Raw genomic sequence first — 21,477 nt, forward strand, 5'->3', positions numbered from 1 at the left:
ATAGGTGTTGGCTCTGAGCCTTTTAGTGCATTTAATTTAGCAGAAGTCCACATCGTGAAATGAGGGCAAAATGTAATTTTTCTTTGATGGCAAAATGGTTTCCATGAGGAGAAACTGGCTGACGGCACTGAGTCCCGTGTTGCTGGAAGCCTTCACAGCAGCTACTCACCTTTGTCTTGCACCCAAACTCCCCCAGAGGCTGGCTGCACTCACGGGGACGAACGGCTTTCCCCTCAGCAAGTGCATACCTTCTTGAGGCATTTTTAACTTTCACCAATATATTTCCATTGTGTGCCAAAGTCCATGTACCTGGCAGAATTGGCAATTTCATCAATTCCTAGCGTGTTCTTTATTCGCCTGGTTGAAAGGTAGTTCGGACTGAATCTGAGCTAAATGGGTTTTGTACTTGTTTTCAAGCAGCCCAGCACAGCGACTCCCAAAGAATCAGCATGCTTCTCTGGGAAAGACACCAGAAGTTTTCCAGGGTAGGGTCCATCTTTTCTTCTTAATCTCTTTTCCAGATATCTACCCCATGCTTGGTGTTAAATAAATATTAATTGGAAATGCTGACCACAAGGTAGCAGAAATGGAAGAGAGGAGAGAAATATGTCAGCTCGCTGCAGGTTAGCAAAGGATAAAACAGGGTTGATCATCCAGGAGAGCTGGACCTGATTCTCGATCTCTTATTCTTGTAGGCCTCACAGCCAAGAGAAGTTTCCAGGCCTCTCTCTGCCATGATCCCTTCTCTGATTCGCCTCCAGTGATGCCCTCTCTACTCTGCCCATTCGTCGTCCATCAGCACCCTTCCTTTCCCACCCCAAGGTGCTGAGAACCTCCAGGGTAAGGGCCTCCCGTATCTCTCATCCTATCTCTTTCCCTCCAGCCACTGGCCTTAGGATGGGAGTGGGGGAAGGCGGGATTAGAAGCAGGAAATCTCTGGGATGGGGTATTATGTAGCTAGTTGAATCTTGCCCCCAGGGTTTCCAAATGTAGGACAAGAGGTAGCTGCCTGGAGTGGTAAGAAGGAGATTTAGGGATGTTAGCACGTGCCACCTAATTGTCAAGGTGGGGCTGTTCACAGAGATGTGTTCTTCCCTTGAGTTGTGGACAATAGGGAGAAAATGTAAACGAATAGGGAGAAAATTCACAATCTCAGCAGCTGGCTTCAGAATTTCTCCTATCTTGATGAACCAGCCTGATGTGAAGAGTTGAGCAGGAAGGTTAGGCCCCAGGAAAGTTATGGAAGGAAAAAATAGAACGAAGAGAGGACTATACAAAACAATGAAACTGTAATACTTTTTGTTAGTGAGGATGGGGGTAGAGTGTTGAGCTACCAGGTAGTAGATCTCAGTTGATGGAAAAAACGTTTATGTCGTATCATTTTTAACTGTTTTATTTGTTTGCACTAGTATGATGTAAACTCCTCTATTTAAGTAAAGGGCATAAAGTACATATGAATTACAATAAAGTACATGTAAAGACTCTGTGTGTGTGTGTGTGTGTGTGTGTGTGTGAAAATCGAGGGCTCCTTCTGGATTTTCTACATTCAGGTCCACATGTTAGAGAAAGCCCACAGCGGACAATGAGATGATACACATATTGAAACACAGAGTCAATATGTCAATGGGAGGAACTGGAATCTGATCAGCAATATCGAAAGGCATACCTTCCTTATGCATCCAGAATCCAAGAAGCAGAAGGTTTGCGAGCTCCTTCAGGTGGCAATGAAAAGCAATTCATTTAATACTCAAAAGACAGATTTTATTTTTCTCTGATGCCTTGGTTAAATGGAGAGCACATTTAGTAAAGTAGGGAGACAGGGCTGGGCAGCCATTTACTGACTTGATTTGGGTCTAGCAGTATTACCTGGGAAAAGACACGAATGGAAAGAAAATGTAAACTTCTATCAGCACTTTGACCCTACTGAAAGAGATTGCCTTCTTTCACAAAAATATATGGATCAAAGATATATGGAATCATCCAAAAATGTTGTCATGAACCTAAATTTAACAAAAGCCATACAACATATGAATCCAACCTCTGGAACCAGTTACCTGGACTTGGAGCCCCTTTACTTGTAAGTGACCATATGCAAATTTCTTAACCTCCTTACACCTCAGTTTCCTCTTCTCTAAACTGAGGATAGTCATAGCCCCTAGCTCATAAGGTCCTTGAGAAGATGAAGTGAGTTTGGGTGCAGAAATCACTTAGAATAGTTCTGGCACATTCAAAACGTGCCAGAATAATAATTCAGAAGTGAACTAGAAAATTCATATACATATTTCAATCCTCCCAACAATTAATTTTCATAACAAAGGGACAATATCTTCTCAGCTGAAGACACGAGACCAAGGAAAACAAGTAAATTTTCTAAGGTCACACAACTGGTTAGAAGCAGATGCCTTTGTGGGTCACTCATTTCGTAAATTTATACAGCAAAAATTGTAACTATTGATTACAGCTCACACAGGGAATAGCGCAATATCTTATATGGCATTTAATTAGAAATGGAAATCCAAACAGGAAATAGCTATGTTAAGTGCACTAGCTTAGACACACAGCACTTTAAATGGGAAAGTGTGAAATATAGTGAAATTCTTACAGTTAATCTCTGAGCGGAAACCACACAGGATAAGCAGTGTGGCTGAGCTAGCAAGGTCAGCAGAAGTCTGTATTCTCAATTTCTGGTCTTCAGTTGCTTGAATTTTTTAAAACAATAGTGAGAGTATAATTAGCAAATATTTCACATGCTAAATACATTTGTATTAGCTGAAAGAAAAATAATTTTTCTCCTTAAAGTTATGCCTATAGTAAAAGTTCCTTTTCCTCTTGGTAAGCAATTTGGGCAAGCCTGGCTTACTGGCAGCTTTCACATCCCCCTCGTGACTTACAGCCTGATATTGATCTGGGTTCTGGGGGTGGCTGGGAGGCAGGACAGAATCCTTCTTCATGGAGCACCTCCTACTGCCAGTGTCAACCTGATACCTGGCAGCCACCGTCCCTTCCCATCCCGCCTCCCATCTTCGGAGGGTGGTGCTCTCATCTTCTTTTTAGAGGTGAGGAAACCGAGGCACAGAAAGGTTAGGCAACTGACTCATTTTCTCGCAGCTACTAAGTGGGGACACCAGGCTTCAAACCAAGGATGGACTCCACAGTCCATACTTCTGTTACTCATAATTTGCCCCTGTTAGTTAAAGACGGATCCACATTAAATTAAATTCCAGGCCAGGCTGCTTTTGTAAAACTCAAATGATGCATGTGCATGTGTGTAAAAAAATGGAAGTTCAGGTACTTTCAAGTAATTGCTAGATGGACAAACAGAACACGGAGAGCCCTTAGATCTGAACGAACAGCTGACGAAGGCCTACAATTAGGTCAGACTGTTTCTCACGTGTTTACTCAACAATCTTTGACTCTATTCAAAGAAATTCACAGGCTCTAATCTCTTAAACCAGTGGTTCTCTTACTTTTCACACGTGAAAAGGCATGGCACGTGCACATTTCAACGCATCTCCAAAGGAACAATTCTGCATGTTCCTCTCTTTTTTATCCTTTCTTTTTTTCTGTGCTGCTCCTTTCTGTGCTCCGTTCCCATCAATAGAACTAGTTTACTCAAAGTTGTCCAGACTCAGGACCTCAGGGCCATTATAGTGCCAGCCTCATGCTCCATGATTTCTCTCAGACCTGGTCTCTCTTCTCCATCCGTAGTGACTTCCGAACTATCTTCTGTCAACTTGGTTCCCTGCCTCTTTTCTCTTTTTCCTATAATCTTTTATTTTCACTTCTGCCAGATGAGTCTCCCCAAATACAGTTTATTTTTATTTTTATTTTTTCCAAATACAGTTTAAATAATATCATTTTATTGTAACAGAACCTTAAAAAACTACCACTCCTCACTTGAGCCCCTAATAAACCTTGTTGTTCAATCCCAGCAAGCTTTGTACTACCTGTACCCGATGCCCCAGCCAGAATGTCACTGAGGACTGTGTTTCTCTTTACTCATCCATTCTGTATTTGATTAAAATACGACCCTGCTCATCCTTCTCCAAAAACTTGTCTCCTGATTCTCAATCAAATGGAATCGTTCTTCCTTTGGACCCTCTGTCATAAAATGAGCAGAAATCGCTGTGTTTTGTTGTGATTTCTATTATTATCTCCAGTTCTGTGGTCTTTTGTCCCTCCCCTCCCCCACTCCCATCTCCCAGTAAATTATCATTTCCTTGGCGGTTGAGATTTTGCATCCCCTATAGTTCCAGTAGGGTCTTTCCCATGCAGTGGTAATTGTAATCGTGATGTTGTTGTTGCTAATGAAGGAGGAGGAGGAGGAGACGTTGCAGGAAAAGATGGTTAGAGAGCTCATTTGCTTCTTTAATCACCCTGGTTGAACAGCTCTAACTGTTGAAAAGTCTTTTCCCATATTCATCTGAAACCTGCCCTACTGAAATTTGCCCCCATAAATATTTATTGAGTAACTACTAGGTGCAAATTGCACAATTTTAGGCACAAATCACTCTCACTGATTCCAATACAGCCTGTATGCTCACCTTCCCATGAAGGGACCTTCTTCTCACACATAAAGGAGGAAAAATGCTGTTCCTAAGTCCATACTCTCAGCAGCTTCTCCAAGCTTCTCTCACTTCTGCCCTGAGCTCTGCTTTCCAAGTCATTTCTTGAAAGTATCTCTCTACACTCATTTCTGAGCTATAACATTGTAATGGGGGTGCATAGAGGGTTGCTGAGAGATTTATTGGATTTTTTATCATAATGCATAGCAAATTCCTGGGAGTCAGAGGTAGAAAGGCTTGTTTCGTTTACACAAAAAAATGTATCAGCCTCATGGTTAAATCTTAAAATATTTGAAGATCACACCCTGTATCCCATAAATCTTATTTGGAAAGATTTATTTACTTTGGAAGCAAGAAGTGGAGAGCTAGGTAAAGGTTCGTAGTTAAAATGTCGGGAGATGGGCTTAAAAGGGGTATATTTAGAAAGAACACTCATTTATGTGGGATTGAGTAGATAAATGACAGTCCAGCATTACAGCAATGGGGAAAGTGTTATGAGTCGGAGTCCCTGATGAAATCAGACTTTGGTGGTACTCTTGCATAGCTGGTGGAGAAACAGACCAAACTTTGGTCTCATAGGTTAATTGTGTGAATCTGATATTACTACAGGTAGCGGCTTGCCGTGCATGATCTATTTTGACACTGGGACCAGCCAAAGCCACTGATGTCTTCCCATCACTGACGTCTGTTACCCTCATTGTCTCTCTCACAGAACATGCAATGACCTCCCAACCAGGGTCCTTATCTCCAACTGCTCCTCTCACCAAACCGTCCCATCTGACCCAGTGAGGCTAATCTTGCTAAAATGCAGCTCTAATCATGGTCCTGGCCCAGCTATTCTGTTTCTTAAATCGTCAACCTTAAACTTCAATGTCCCCTCCCACCTTGTCCCTGGAGGTGACCCTAAGCTCCAGATAGGGTTGACCACCCCTAATTTTATCTGTTATTTCTGATATAGGTTTCAGTCCTAGTACCTATAACATTTTATTTCTTTACATCTCTCTCTTACTTCTAAGACTGTAATTTTGCATTTGTATTCCCAACATGTACCGCAGTGCCTAGCATCCAATGAATGCCTAATACCTTGTCTTAGGAACGAATATAGGAGAAAATCTAGTCTCCCTGGTATAGCACTATAAGCATTCCATAATCCTGGCTTGCCCCGTCTGTTCAGTATGCCTCCTAATGGCTGCTGTTCCTTTGCAAAATACAAAGCAAACCTTTCCCTTAACAAGGCTTGAATCTTCCCACTCTGATGGGGAAATTCTCTGTCCAGTCTGTTGCTTTCAGCTGGATGGCTCTTCTTAATCTCTCTGCTTGTTGAAACACTACTTATTTTCCAAGAGACGGTCCAGATGTCCCTTCTTTATGAAGCCTCCCCATGCTCTGATTGATCTGTCACCTGGTTCATCTGTCTTTGGCAGCATTGATCAGACACTTATTTCATGACCTCATTCCCTTCCATGTTCACCACCGCCTTTCGAGTTGGCAATGGGCCAAACTGGTGCTAAGAAAATTGTGTGGAGTGGAAATAATATGACTACATGCCTTAATACAATAAGACTCTGCTGACTTTGCTGAGCACACAGCCCTGTCCCACCTGCCTAGACCTTGCTACTGAAAAAGTGCTAGAAAATGACACTGATGGCATAGTTAGCACATGACCAGGTCAAAGTCTTTTCCTCTCCTGATTTTCTCTGGAGGACTAGTGAGCTGGGCTGAAGAGCCTAGAGTTTCCCAACCTGTGTCCCCACAGTGATGTATGGAGAGAGGGATTCCTCTCACCCCTCAGAGTATCTGGGCCGGGCTCAAAACACCCAAGCCCCTAGGCCTCTGGGTGTTAACCCAGTGTGCTTCATGGACACTGCGTGTGCATCCTGTTATGAAAAAAGTTGGGAAGCACTGGCCGTACTTAGTCAAATAGGGCAAGACCATGAACATGTGGGCACACACACACTATAATGGGAAATATCTCCATTTGGATTTGGTGTCACCAAATCCTGTAGGCACAGCAGGAAAAACCAGGAGGCTGGAGTCAGGAGCTATATTCCAAACCCGTCCGTTATGTAGGTGTGACTTTGAGCAAATCATCTAAACTTTCTAGACTTCTCTTTCCTCGAGGATTTTTTTTCTTCACAGATTTTTCTTTCTTTTTAAGCTGGCTTCCATTGGGGTTAGGGAAAAGCCATGGACTAGGTGATGTCCACATTCTTTCAATGCTCATGTCCTTGGAATCTTTGAAAACCTGTTTCTTATCATTGTTGAAAGTAAAATAAATAACCTTTAGGCCACAACTATTTCATTCTTAGAATAGATTGTTTTTCTGGTCTGGTCACTTGATCGTTTGGTTTTCTGAGAATGTAGAGCCTCTGGGTGAGGTAAAAGCTTTCATGATATGGGTGTTAAATCTATCCAGGTGAAGGCAAAAGCTATGGCCCCTCCTGGAAAAGGAATGTGAACATCTTTGGGGGGGCATCAAATGCCACAGATATCATTTTCAGGTGGCTTCATTCTCCCCCTCCCAATTAAATATGACATGACAGTGAACTAACTTTAGAAAACTACAATCCGTAGGTTTGTGTTATTCATTTATTACTTCAACTGCTTATAGTAACCATACCACTGTTTGCCCTAAAACAGTCCAGGTTAGATGACTTTTTGTGCATCAGGTGATCTCTACTAACTATTTTCCACCCTCCCTTTCGCTCTGCAGACTGAGTGCATACTGCACCTGCTCTCTGCCAGCAGTCTGCCCCTTCCGGGCTGGGTTGGTATAGATTCACAGGTGACTCAGCTCATTCAGAGAACTGGGTCAAAACAATGTCCTGAAATCTCTGTTTCTGAACCTGATCAAATGAAGGCGGTTAGTAGTAAACAAAGGATAGTGGACTCTGGATGAATTGCAGAATTTGAAATCAAACCCCCTAGCCAAGAGCCCTGATTCCATGTTGGATATGAATTTTTAGAAGATTCTGAATTCATGCTTTCTTCTCTGTGTGTGTGTAACTGTGGCTTATAAAAGTTTGATTTTTCACGTCAGGAATTTTGTCGTTGGTGTGGCCCCTCACCACAATCTTGACAACAGAAGCCTCTTGCTGTGTCTGAAACCAGCCCTTGAGGCAAGAATTCACTTGGTGAATGAACACACCTTTGAGGTGCAAGGCATCTCCTTCACCATTCACAGGCACGATTTATTCACTTGTTTCCACACACTGGCTTCTGTCTTCATCCACGGAGCTAGAAAACAGGGTCTTGTTTATATAAAGGTGTCGTAAAATGAATCCATCCCCACAAGGCCCCTTGGCCACAGGAAGGACTCCCAGACATGCTCTGCACTGTATAAACACACACTTTTCATCTATCCCTGGCACACTTTCTCCATTTATAGCCTGTGGATTCCCTTCTCTGATTCTGACCTAGTAATGCTTCCTTCTTTACTTTAAAGTGTGAATGGGTTTCTGGGATCTTCTTTCTATTAATGCTTTACCATGTCAGAGCATGGTAAGGTCTTGTTTCAACACAGCCTTGTCTAAAGCCCTCGCTGACCCCATCCCCCTACTGTGGAAATAAGTTCTTCCTCATCTCCTATGACATTTCTCCGTAACCTTTCTTCTTGCATTTATCACTTCTTAAAGTGATCAAAGATCTTCATCTCCCCACCAGGGCTGGGACTGTGTAAGACAAGGGACTTGTGTCAGATGTCAAATTTAGGGGAAGGAGCCAAACCCCAGTGAAAGTAAATCATGTTGTTAATGTGACATTAAAAAAAAAAAAAAAGAATTAGTGAAAAAAATCCATGATTTTTCCATTAACAAAATATCAACATTTTCAAGAAAGACAGGATCAGTATTTTTCCTTTTATTTGCCCTTTTCCTTTCAGATTTTTTTCTTTTGCCGGAGGGTCTGCTATGGCCAAGCACTGTTCATTGATTCGGTGGTTATTGGAAATTTTGATATTTTGTTCATCATAGATTTTTGCATTCATTTTGAGTTTTTAAAATATATTGCATTAAGGTGTTATTTGTCTTGATTCCTACGTTTTTGGCATCCCCTTAAATGTTGTGCTTCTGGCCACTGCCTCCCTTGCCTGACCCTGACCCTGGGTCTGATCACCATAGCAACCGGCACAGGCCTTTACCCTCCGATACACACTCAATTAATATTTCATGAACGAATGAACGAATGAATGAATGAATGCTAGCAGAGATATCTTAGATGCTCTTTTCTTTTCTTTTTCCTGAAGGTAAAATGACACCTGACCCACAATTTAGTATCGACCATGACATCTACGCGGGGAAATTATAGGGGCCTGGAGTGACTGTCTGTAGTTAGCCGTCAGCATTGCTCCCGCTAATTAAAATCATTGATCCTGGACCCCTTTCACTGTCACAGAGCACCTCCTCCAGTCTTGCTTTATTTCATAAATATAAGTGCTTCTCAAGAAGCTAAATAGTCACAGGGCTACCAAATTATCTTTCACCTTCTTCTAGTGAACTGCGAGCCACTGACAATAAGAATTACTTCTTTGGAAGTCCAGAATATTGGGAGCAGAGGTTCTGTAGATGGGTGCAGTGAAGGAGTCTCAATGCCTCCAGGAGGAGGAAGATGGCAGAGGGCTGGAAGACCAAACGTCAGGGAGTCTGCTCCTTCGACGATACTACCCAGTACGCAGTGGCCCAGAAAGTGAAATTTTGCTTCATTACAATATCACAGACACATAGGAGAGGTTCCCCTTTCTGGGGGGGAGAAAGACACAGATCATGTAGGTGTTGAGTCTGAGTCTCACATAGGCCTCGAAGAGTATGGTTGACTCCTCACTGTATTCATCAACATTGATCTTTAAAAGACAAAATGATCATTCACAAATCTTCTCACAAAATCATCTCTAGGAAGTTGAGCCTGTCATAACAAAATTATTTCTATGTCCTGGTAGACGGCCCATGAAAATAATGTTTTTGATTTAGTTACAGGAATTCTATTCGGCAAACAGTGCTGTTAAAGTGTTTTCCCTGGGTTCTGTCCACATAATAGTCGCTGTCCCTGGGAGGGTGGATTTTATTCTGTAATAGTTACGATGATTTACACTTTTGTCCAGTTATCAAATGATCGTTGACCTCTATTATCCTCACTCCTCTAACCCTATGCAGTCCAACTGTAAAAACATTAAATTAACTTAAAAAAAAGAAAAAAGAATAACCTATCCACCCCCCCCATCCCCAATCCAGGAAGAAAGAAAGAAATCCAGAAATAAGAGAATGATTCTTAGAGAATGCTTTTTTTGTTTTCCTGGACGTCTTCAAATCATTTATTTTTCCATTTCGTTTTTTGGCTGTTCCATGTGGAGTGCCTGGAACTTCACTTCCGCTATACCTCTGGAAGTTTGGGGATCTGAGACCTGGCGATGTGTTCCCTTTAACAACGCATCTTACTGGAAGAGTGTTTGGACACTTCCCGGTGTATGGAGTGAGCGTCAGGAACACGCTGGGGTACAAGTTCACGTTTCCTGAGGGCCTCGTGTGTGGCAGCCATCATGCCTAGCAGCTTTCCCAGGTTGATTTATCTGATACTTTGAAGAGTCTAGAGGGAGAACAGGTACGGCCAGGCTCATGCTAAAAAAATAAAAACCAAGGCTGTAGCAGGTCGTTATGTGCCCAAGGCTGCAAGACTAGTGAGGGGCGAGACTGAGGCTTGGCCCAGGTCCCCTGCTTGTCATATTACATACAATTGCCTGGTTATTGTCACAGAAGGGAAACACCACACTGCTTCTTCTCCAAGAGATGCAGAGAATATGTTTATCCAACCCAATATGTCATGTGGTTTCCATGGGGAAAAGAAATAATCCTAAGAGGCTTCAGACATTATTTTCACCTATTTGAAGGGACAAACACTACCTGTTCAGCTCTCTAGACCCTGTGTATACCTTCCCTGGGATTCCATATTTTATCAGAGCAACTTCTCCCTTTTCAAAAAGTCACCGTAACTTCCTAAGAGGCTTACAAGTAAGAGTTTCTAGATCACCTTGGAAGACTTTTGAGGGTATATGCGGACCTATGTGTGTGTGTGCTGGGGGTGAGGGAAGAATGTGTGGAACGGAAATTGAATGATGCTGAAAAATATATCCTGATTTCTCAGGATCATATTTTTAAAATGTTTTTAATGTTTATTTATTTTTGAGAGAGAGAGAGGAGAGAGGAAGCAGGGGAGGGGCAGAGAGAGAGGGAGACACAGAATCCAAAGTAGGTTCCAGTCTCCGAGCTGTCAGCACAGATCCCGACACGGGGTTCAAACTCACATACTGTGAGATCATGACTCGAGCCGAAGCCGGATGCTTAACCGACTGAGCCCCAGGACCATATTTTTAATAAACAAGCAATCAAGTATTCATGGCTACAACTATAATGGATAAAACAACTGACGTTAAAAACAGTCTAGGAGAAGTAAGACAGAATAGCATGGCACAGTGGTCGAATGTGTTGGCTCTTCAGGTTGCTCGATGTATTCCAGTTCTGCTACCTACTGGTTATGTGACATTTAACTGTTACTTAAAAACGAACAGTGGGGCGCCTGGGTGGCTCAGTCTGTTAAGCGTTTGGACTTTGGCTCAGGTCATGATCTCATGGTTCATGGGTTCCAGCCTCGCGCTGGGCTCTGGGCTGACAGCTCAGAGCCTGGAGCCTGCTTAGGATTCGGTGTTTCCCTGTCTCTCTGCCCCTCCCCTATTTGCACTCTGTGTCTGTCTCTGTCTCTCTCAAAAATGAATAAACATTAAAACAATGTTTTAAAAGACTGGAATTAAAAAAACAGTTTAAAAAAGTAACCAACCAACCGACAAGCAAACCCTGTGTGTTCAGTGTTCCTACCTATACAATGAGCGTAATAACAGTAAGTATGCATAAGGATGTTGAGAAGAATAAATGAGAAAGTGCATATAAGATGTCTGACACTTTGTAAAAGTGTGCTATTATCAAGAGGAGATACATATATATACACATATATATATATATATACACATACATATATATACACGTATACATACATATATATAGGTGTATATATATATAGTGTATATATATACACTATATATATACATACGTGTATATATATACACTATATATATACATACGTGTATATATATACATATATATACATACATATATATACATACGTATATATACACGTATACATACATATATATACGTGTATATACATACGTATATATATGGCATTTTGTTAGCCCCTTGTAGAATATTTCTCAGATTTAAGACACTGGGAAAGTGTTAATCACGGCAGAAATTGTCATCAGATTTGATAGAGCAGGCGATTTTATTAGTGGAAGTCAATATGACTCCAGTAACTCAGGAGCACAGGACCTACAAAGCATGGGGAAGAGGAACATCCAGCCAATAAACAGTAATAATTGCAACATTGTTGGCAGCTGAGCCGCCGGAGCACCTAATCGCCTTCAACAACGAATTGGCGACTAACTGCCCAGTGGTGGCGGATCGGCATTAACCATACGAGAGGCACCAGCACAACCAGAAAACGCCCAGCAGATGCCCCTTGCAGGAAATGTAATTAAAGTGGAAAGGACTATAAAAACATTCCCACTGGGCTCTTGACTCAAACTGGAGAGGCAGAGCAGTGTGTGAATTCTCCAGACCAGGAGGCTAGCGTGGAAACAGCTGACGCTGTGGGCCCCCTCGGATCCTGCCGAGGGCGCTTGTAGCTCTGTCAACCCCCCAGTCACAGAGCACTTGCAGATCAGCCCAATTCTGGGTCACGAAACAGGTGGGGAGCCGCAGAGCTCTGGGTCCTTTAAAGGAAATGAAAGATCACACACCTTCTGTAATGAAACACCCTTCTATCTCCTCATGGCCACTATTATTTAGTCACTGATAATACAGCAAACTCTTCAGAAATAATTCAAGCAGATAAGAAATCAAGCCCCACCCTTTTATGTTCTGAGGCCTTAGCAGTGGCTCCAACTCTTGGAAGGGGAATGAAATCTATTACACATCCTCAGCCCATGATTTTTTTCCTACAAATGTATGAGACCCTAAACTTGGGAAGGTGGTAGGCAGTTCCACAGGGAGACAGTGTGATGGGTGCCCGCCCTGGAGGAGCAGCTTCGGGTTTCAGATGTGGTCTCCACGGCACTGGGCAAATTGCTTCATTCTCGGTTTTCTCGTTCAGAAAATTGAGGCATAACAGCATCTACCTCTTACGGTTTTTTGTGCCTGGAACACTGTAGGCACTAAATGATTGTCAGCTATAACGCCCAGGTTTTCAAGTAGTTAACGATGGCTTCACTTACAGTCTGGTGAATAAATTTTTTGAAAAAAAAACCAAACACATACTAATAAAATTGTATTTCTCATAACTAAACCATCTAATAGGATATATACCCAGAGTGGGATTGATGGATCGTATGGTGGTTCTGCTTTTGATGTTTTGAGAAATGTCCATACTGTTTTCCGTAGTGGCTGCGCCATTTTACATTCCCACCAACGGTCCCATTTTCTCCACATCCTTGCCAAAACTTGTTTGTTTATTTTTTTTTATAGTAGCCATGCAAACTAGTATAAGGTGATATATATCATTGTGGTTTGGTTTTGCTTTTTGTATATTAATTATATTTCAATAAAGTTGTTAAAAAATATCTTACATTGTCCCTTAGACATAATAGGTTGCTATTGACCCTTTGATTGCTGTGTGAAAAGATAACATGTCTCTGAGTAATTTCGACAGTCGACGTGTTGAAAGGATCACAAATATCTACCTTTGGCAAGTACTTACAGGGATCATTCTAAATACATATACCAGGGGTGCCCGGATCGCTCAATTGGTTGAGCGATCGACTACAGCTCAGGTCATGATCTCATGGTTCATGAGTTCAAGCCCACATCGGGCTCTGTGCTGACAGCTCGATCCTGGAGACTGCTTCGGATTCTGTGTCTCCCTCTCTCTCTGTTCCTCTCCCGCTCATGCTCTGTCTCTCTGTCTCTCAAAAATAAACATTAAAAAAATAAATAAATACATCTACCCACCAGGTGCTATGCATAGAGAGAGATGGAACATAGGTGGGACATAGTCCCTCCTTCATGGAACTTAAATTATGGTTAGACAGGCGGCGACGACAAAGCCTGAGAAGTGTTAGCATCAGAAACTCAGAGTGTGAGGGTGTCATGTCCTGGAAGGAGAAAGAGAAAGCTTCCCTAATGCAGTGAAGTTCACACCGAAAACTGAAGGATTCAAGGGTTAACTACACCTGAGAAGGCGCTCCAGGTGAGTGGGAGCATCAAGTTCCAAGATCTGGAAGGAAAAGGAGGCTGGAGCTGAGAGGAGCTGTCTCCTCCTGCCTGTAGCTACAGGAGATGGCAAGGTGGACGGTGGCCAGATTCTGGTGTAGGCTTGGAGGAACCTCAGAAGGTGAGGCTTGATCCAGAGAATGATGGGGAAATCACTGACAGGTTTCAAGTAGGGAAGTGAAATGGTCTGATCTGAGATTAGGAAGCATCATTCTGGCTGTTTGGTGAGGCAAGAGGGAATGTGGGGATCCCGGTAGGAGGCATAAATGCCTCATCTTTGATGATTCTGGCCCAGACTTGGGCAGTTTGGAAGCAAAGTAATGGATAGATTGGAGACGAATTTATATATTTGGCTTCAAACTAAAGCTACTACCCACTCCCCGACACTGCCCAGATAGGGATGGGATATGTAGAAACCTTAACTTTTAGGCTGCCCTCTGCAAACAATACCCAGAACATATTTAGATTAGAAAAAAGAAGGGAACTGATATCCAAAGTGGAGCTAGGGGGTTGCCCATGCCAATTATCTGATAATCTGCTTGGCCCATTGCTTCAGCTAACGAAGGGCTGTTTGCCCTCCTTCCACCCCAATTATGCTTATCATCATGCTTACCATCGCAGGGCCCCAGAGAAGCCAGAGAGAACTCAACACCAGTCCCTCTAGCCAAACAATCAGCAAACGAAGATAACTTTAAAGAGTGTCAAGCCCAACTTTATGACTCCCTCATAGGCACCAAGGGCATTGTCTCAAAAGCCTAAGCCACCAGACAGGATAACCCAGGACTGCTTGTCGGTTGACCTGCTGAGACCAACTATGACTCATCTGTTTACTGCGGAACGGAGGTAACGTGGGATGCAAAGGTTGACAGCCACCTCCCGGGAGACCGTCGGACCTGGAAATCAGGGCCCTGGGTTTCAACCGGAAATGTTTACACTGGCACAGACCCAAGATGGATGGAGGGCCACGTCACGGAGAGCTGAGTGAGCACATGCACACATTTTAAGGGACCGGGGTCTTCACAGCTGACCGGCTGGTCACTCTCTCCGCTGCGCTGAGCAGCCTGGAGGCTAGCGGTCATCACTTACATGTGCTCTGCTACTTACACTTGGATTTATAACCACACTTTCCCACGACCGCATTTTCTTTCTTGGCAGAGGATTAAGGGCAGCAATAATAAACACGTAATAATAGTGATATTGGTCTCATTTATTAATGGCATATTATATCTGGGGGCATTATGTCTTTCAGGTGATATACATTACCTCTACTCTGCCATCACAGCCTGGTGCACCTATGAATCACCTGGGGACCTTTGAAATACTAACCCCTGGGCCCACCCTCCAAGGGCTCTGATTTAATTGATCTGGGTGGAGCCCAGGCATGGGCATTTTAAGGCCCCCGGGGGGAATTCTGGTGTGTAGCCAGGGTTGAGAACCACAGCTTTAATCATCATGGCAACCTGCAATGCAGGGATTTGCAGCTTTATTTTAGAGATGAGGAAAAAAAAAAAAAATAGAGCCCAGAAAGAACAAGTAATTTGCCCAAGTGCAAGAGGAGGAACTTCAACCTTGAGTCTGTCTGGCCACGAACCCTCCCTCTGAAGTATTGCTTCGCACACGGTTTAGGGAATCCTTGGGTGAAGAGTGAGCAGGGAGGGCACACAGAGGAGAAAGGGCAGCCACGGGCTCCCCGTGGGTACCTAGGACCTCTGGGAGGATCCACCCCACCCTGGGCCAGCCATGCCGCACCATAGCGTGCAGATCAGTAAAGGAGAGGAGCCGAGTGGGCAAACGACCCACCTTCCTGGCTGCAGCAGCCCTGGCCTCCCTCCAAGCCCCAGGGGATGGCACAGAGGAGACACTTGGCAGAAAGTTGAACAGGGCATGGCCGGGCTGGGCCGGGCAGCCCCATGCACTCATTTACCCTTCACCTTGTCATAGTGCTGCAGGGAGATGACCTTCCTTCCTCAGCCTCTGCCTTCCCATCCTGTGCCGTGTCTGCTCAGGGCCGTGCCAGCTTCCCCAGCCACCTCTACGTCGTACTTCTGAAACCTGCTATTCACTCACGTAGGTCACGCGGATACGCACGCTACTGCATGGAAAGGAGGCATCCTCTGGCTCTTGTCTCCCAGCCGTGAGCACCCTTAGCCATAACTGCCTGAAACAAATATAATCGAGTGTGAGTGTGAAGCCGCACCTTTCTTCCTCCCTGCTGGGAGACCTGGACTAGGCTCTCCGCTCACAGCCTCCTAGAATGAAGCCTGGACACAAAGCAAGGAGCTCAGCTCCTCTGTACCCACCTACTCCCTAGATCAAGGTGGCTCTCCCAAGCTATTTCTGATATCGTTGCTGGGAGTGGCCGAGAAAGGATCACACTCTGAGGGATAAAAGAAGGAGGGAAGAAGTTTCTGGAATCTGAGGTGGGCAGTGTCTGCGCCTCTGTGTTCTTCAGGTCGGAACTCTACTTTCATACTCTGCACAAAGGCTTGGGCTAGCCAGCTTCATTCATGTGTTTACTCAACAGTTATTAAGGGTTTGTTACACGGGGAATTTGAGGGGAGGAAGACGCATCCCTGACCTTAAGCAGCTCACGGTTTCAGCAGGGGTGAAGTCACATAGACAGCAACATAATGGCAGGGGGAAGCAGTGGAGTGGCTGGGACACGGGGAGAGGCCCTGGGCCCAGTCAGAAGAGGGGGCCAGGGTCCGGGGCGGAGCAATCCCTCTCTGGAGACTTACTGCATGTCAGAAAGGGAGAGATGGTTTTCTAAGTGAAGCGGGCAGTTTCACCAGGGGAGCAGAGATTCTGTCCCTCGCTTCAATAAAGGACATTCCCTTGTTGGAAAGTCACAGTTGACTTAGCTGCAGGAGCAGAGCTCTTCCCTCTCTAGGTTGCAGAGTTTTGGACTCCCTTCTCTATGTTCAGGTCGAAGGACGGAGTCTAAAGCGCCACTGAATTCCTCACTCAGGTTTTTTCTCAACAGACACATGCAATTCTGAAGGCCTGCCGGCCACACCAAAGAGCTTCTCCCAAGAAGTCCTGGGCTGGGTAGAGGCAGCTGCGAAAGGGGAGGAGTGTTCTGCTTTGGACCAAAAAACACGACTCAAATGAGGCTGACGATACCCAAAGTACAGAGACTGCATAGAGGAGTCACTGTCCCTCTATCATGTGTCATAATATTAAATGTCATAACAGGGCAGACAAAAAGATCCATGGAGGGACGTGTACCCGGCCCTGCCACATAGGCTCCCGGATGGTCTACTGCAGGTCACTGAGCTTCACGGTTTTCGTACATAACACAGGGCTTGAGGGCATCCCCACATCCCCTGTGGTGGTGAGAATTAGGTGGGATGACAGCGGGAGGGGCCTGGGGCTTGGCACAGAGGGGATCTCAACACATGCCTGGTGTGACCCTCTTCCTTCCAGCCTACTCACCAGAGAGCCCCCCAAGTCGTTAATAACCCAACCCCTCCCCTCAGAAATGTTGGTCTTTTCCCAAAAGTGATGATTCCAGTTTGATCATTTTCTGCCTCCTGATACACCCCAACGTGCTCCTCCCCAGACTCCTCGGTGGGGTGCTTCTTGACACGCCTTTGTTGGGTCCCTGTGCACCGAGTGCAGGGAAGGAGGGGCGAGCTGTGGTTCCAGGAGCAGGGGTGAAGCCTGTGGGCCTCCCAGCAACATTTCTGTCTCCTCCTTGCCTGACAGAGCCATAGCCGATGCTCTCACCAGGTCACTTAATTTCCCCACCGCCATGACCTTCGCTTGGCCCGTTTTGGAACAACGCGCGCCCTCTCGTTAACAAGGGTTTGTTTCTTTCTGCCTGTGCTGAGCCTGTCTACCTTTGAAGAGAAATCACAAGAGTTGTCACTGTTATGCTCTTTACCCTCTGAATGGAACCTGATTTATATTTTACCCTCTGATGTTACCTCATTTATAATTATCTTAGGGATCTCTCCTGGATGGTGGTGGCAGAGGAGGATTTCTAATTCACTCCCTTACAATGTTTTGCAAAAAAGCTCCCAGAACCAGGTCCATTTTATTGTCTTCTATTTTAAATAGATTTTTTTAGTGCTCATCCAATGAAAATCCTATTTAAACACCTGTACTCTCTCATACAATGGAGATGGGGGGAAAAAAAATCCAGAAGAAGTGGAGGCCACAGAAATCTTTTACAAGGCAGTGCTTGGACAGAAATCCTTTCCTTTCCGTTCCCACCGTCGTCTTTGCGGTGAGGCCGTATCAGCTCGTACAGGACCTTAGCAAGAGCTTCATGCTGGTTTCCCAGCCTCCAGGCTGTTTCCCTCGCAGTCTGTGTTGCTCCCGCCAGTATCTCAGGCATCACGTGACATGTCAGCTCCGAGTTTCCCAATAGCTTTTCAGGGATTGCAGGATAAATTCCATCCTTCTCACCCAGACATTCGAGGTGCTTTACTATCTGGGCCCTCCTGACCTTCCGGGGCCCCCACTGCTATCAAATGGGTCTACTTCTTATCCCATGATAGCCCTGCAATTGCTTCATTTTGTGCCTCGAGTTATGGATCCTTCTATATCCCCCCTGTTCAGAAATCCTTCCTCTCCTCGATGGGGGCAAATCCTACCCATGTCCTCTGACTCCTGAGCTGAAAGCACAGTCCCCGCCCCGAGATATGCATGGGGTTATCACTTTGCACTCTGCTTCCCTTTGCCCAATATGGGTGCCCCTTGTCCCCCACTCTTCCTTTCCCTTCAGCTCCTTCATAGTCCGCTTTCTTCGCAAACCCAGAAAGGACTTGATGTCTCAGAGGTATTGCTGTCTGCTGCACCCTGTGTCCAGGCACATTTTTACATGGTCTCATAGTCTTGTCTCTCACACTGTGCACCTACCCCCCCAGACACAAGTGGGCAGGTAAGGAGAGCAGGAGTCCTGGTGTTTACAGCATAGCTACTGTGTGTTGCACATGGGCACATTTAGATACATCCAAATTTACCTACAAATTTGTCTGGAAGTGTTTTGTGCCACACTTTCCAATGAGTGAACTGAAGTTGAGAGGGACTTAATGACTTTCTCAAAGACAGTTTGATGCTGGATATGGAACCAAAGAGAGAAAAAAAAAATTTGTGGCATGGAGCTTGTTAGGCCAGGCTTCACAGATGTGGTAGGATCTGAGCCAGAGCCTGGTCTGGTGGGCAGGATGCAAGAACACTGTGAGTGTGAACGGCATCACAAAGATTTCAGAGTCAACGTGACAGTGTGATCATTCACGGCTTCTAGAGATTGTACCCAATCTCCCTTAAGAATGAAGTATTCAGGGGCGCCTGGGTGGCGCAGTCGGTTAAGCGTCCGACTTCAGCCAGGTCACGATCTCGCGGTCCGTGAGTTCGAGCCCCGCGTCGGGCTCTGGGCTGACGGCTCGGAGCCTGGAGCCTGTTTCCGATTCTGTGTCTCCCTCTCTCTCTGCCCCTCCCCCGTTCATGCTCTGTCTCTCTCTGTCCCAAAAAAAAAAAAACCCAAAAAAAAAAAAAAAAAACGCTGAAAAAAGAATGAAGTATTCAAGTTAATTGCCTGGTTTTGAGCATGCAAACACTGAAATTGTGCCAGAAGGGCCAAAGTTCAGGGGTAAGTGAACTTCACTGCAGCATGGTAAGAACAGAATAAATGCTGACAAAGAAGCAGAGGTTTTTAAATTTTCACTGCAGGTCAAAAGAGGGCTCCTAACACAAGATGGCTGAAATTGAGCAAACACACAGTCCCAGATGGTTTCAGACAGCGGGATAAAAATGAATGAGCCAATATGGGTTCATCAAAGATAACAAATGTACCACTCTGTGTGAGCGTGTGTGTGTGTGTGTGTGTGTGTGTGTGTGTGTGAGAGAGGGAGGGGTACTAAGAACTCTGTGTTTTCTGTTCAGTTTTGCGTGGACCTAAAACTACTCTTAAATAAAGTCTACTGTAAAAAAAAAGTAAAATGAAACAACTTGAAAAAATTATTTTAAATGAATGAGAGCAGGTCCCAACACCGTCCCCTGAGGCATGAGGGGAGGGGAGTATGTGACATCTCTTGGTATACTGGAGCACAGACACCCTGCCCAGCTGTGGTGAATGCCACCATCCCCCCCCCCCCCAGGTCACTTGCTAATGAAATGTTTATGAGCATCTACTGTCTCAAAAAGCAACATACGGAATATGGAGAAGGAGGAAAAGGAAAAGAAGAGAAGGAATTGAAGGATGCTTTAACGGCCTGCATATTAAAAAATAAAAAGCTGGCTGCATGGACAGGTTGCAAAAAACATAATGATCTAAGTGCCGGAGAAGAGAGGCTTTACAGAACAGCCAATATATAGTAACATTGGGAAGTGGCTTGCTTGTCTAATTTTCCTTTACCTCTTCTCTAAAATGGGGATAACAATACCTGCCTCCCTTGCTTATGATGAGGATTAAATGACCACGCATATAAAATCCTTAGCCCCAAAGTCTGCACACATTCATTAAAAATAGTTTTTGAGTTGCTGATTATGAGCTAGATACCAAGTTGGACAAAACAGATGTGATGCCTCCTGGCTCACGACTGGGGGGGGGGGGGAATGTTAAACAAGGAAACATAAAGATACTTAGTTACAAAATGGGAGGTGTTCTACAAAGAAAAAACTCTGAGCCCCTGAGAAAATAGCAGGGCCTCCAAGCCCATGGTCAGTAAATAGCAGTCATTTCAAGACAGAACTTTCTTTGCAACTGTGACAGATTAGTTTCTATCAGACTAAAACCTTTCACAAGGAATAATTGGGAAGACTTGGATTAAAAAAATAAATAAAAGAAGAAATGTGTTTGAAGGAACACAAGGGTTGCCAAGGCTTCAAGGGTGTTAGTTAGTAGGGAAGATACTAGAACAAAGGTAAATGGGAAGAGGTCAGATTAACATGCAGCTCTACTTTCTCCTGGAAGCTTCGGCAAGATCCTAAGTGGCTATGGAGAATTTTCAGCAATCTCATGGGACAAAATTGGAGTTCATGGCCGGCTAAGGAGGAGGGGAACTGAGAAACACCCAGCTTTCAGTTGGGAGATGTAAAAGGCAACAGTCTTGGGAGTAAAGGCAAAGTAGACACAGACCAGCTCTCACCAAAAAAAAGCAGCTTCAGCTGAGGTTGAATTAAGGTGATTTGTGTAGCTTAATCACCGAGAGATTATCCCCTATGAAGAAAGATAACTTTATCCAGAACCTCAAGCCACCCCTATAATTTTTCATACCATAATGTCCAATATTTGGAATAAAAAAAATGGGACAATATAATGACCAAAAAAAAAAAAAAACCATTAAAAGATGGTAGAAACAGACTTCTAGAGTATTCAGATATTATATGGACACGGAAGTTATCAGACACACATTTTAAATACTATGTGAAATTTATTAAAGAGAATTGACAGCAAGATGGAGAATTTCAACAGGTTACTATAAATCTATATGTGAATCTAAAAAAGAATAAGAAGGGGGGGGTGGTGCCTGGGCAGCTCAGTTGGTTAAGCATCTGACTTTGGCTCAGGTCATGGTCTCATGGTTCACGAGTTCGAGCCCCATGTCAGGTTCTGTGCTGACAGCTCAGAGCCTGAAGCCTACTTCAGATTGTGT

General features: G+C 44.4%; 1 long non-coding RNA gene across 2 annotated transcripts in view; it reads left to right on the forward strand.

The window, feature by feature from the left end:
• Window positions 1–15,132, forward strand: part of LOC125934139 (uncharacterized) — a 32,497-nt gene extending 17,365 nt beyond the window's left edge. Inside the window, exons 3-4 of one of the 2 annotated variants that reach the window (XR_007461239.1) lie at window positions 696–840; window positions 14,495–15,132. This is a non-coding gene — a long non-coding RNA (uncharacterized LOC125934139). Of the gene's footprint in view, window positions 1–695; window positions 841–9,909; window positions 10,229–14,494 lie in introns of those variants that run through there. The other variant, XR_007461238.1, reaches the window with a different exon arrangement.
• The last annotated feature ends 6,345 nt before the right edge of the window (window positions 15,133–21,477 follow it).

The sequence above is a fragment of the Panthera uncia genome (genome assembly GCF_023721935.1).
Source record: "Panthera uncia isolate 11264 chromosome A1 unlocalized genomic scaffold, Puncia_PCG_1.0 HiC_scaffold_16, whole genome shotgun sequence".
Classification (NCBI taxonomy): domain Eukaryota; kingdom Metazoa; phylum Chordata; class Mammalia; order Carnivora; family Felidae; genus Panthera; species Panthera uncia.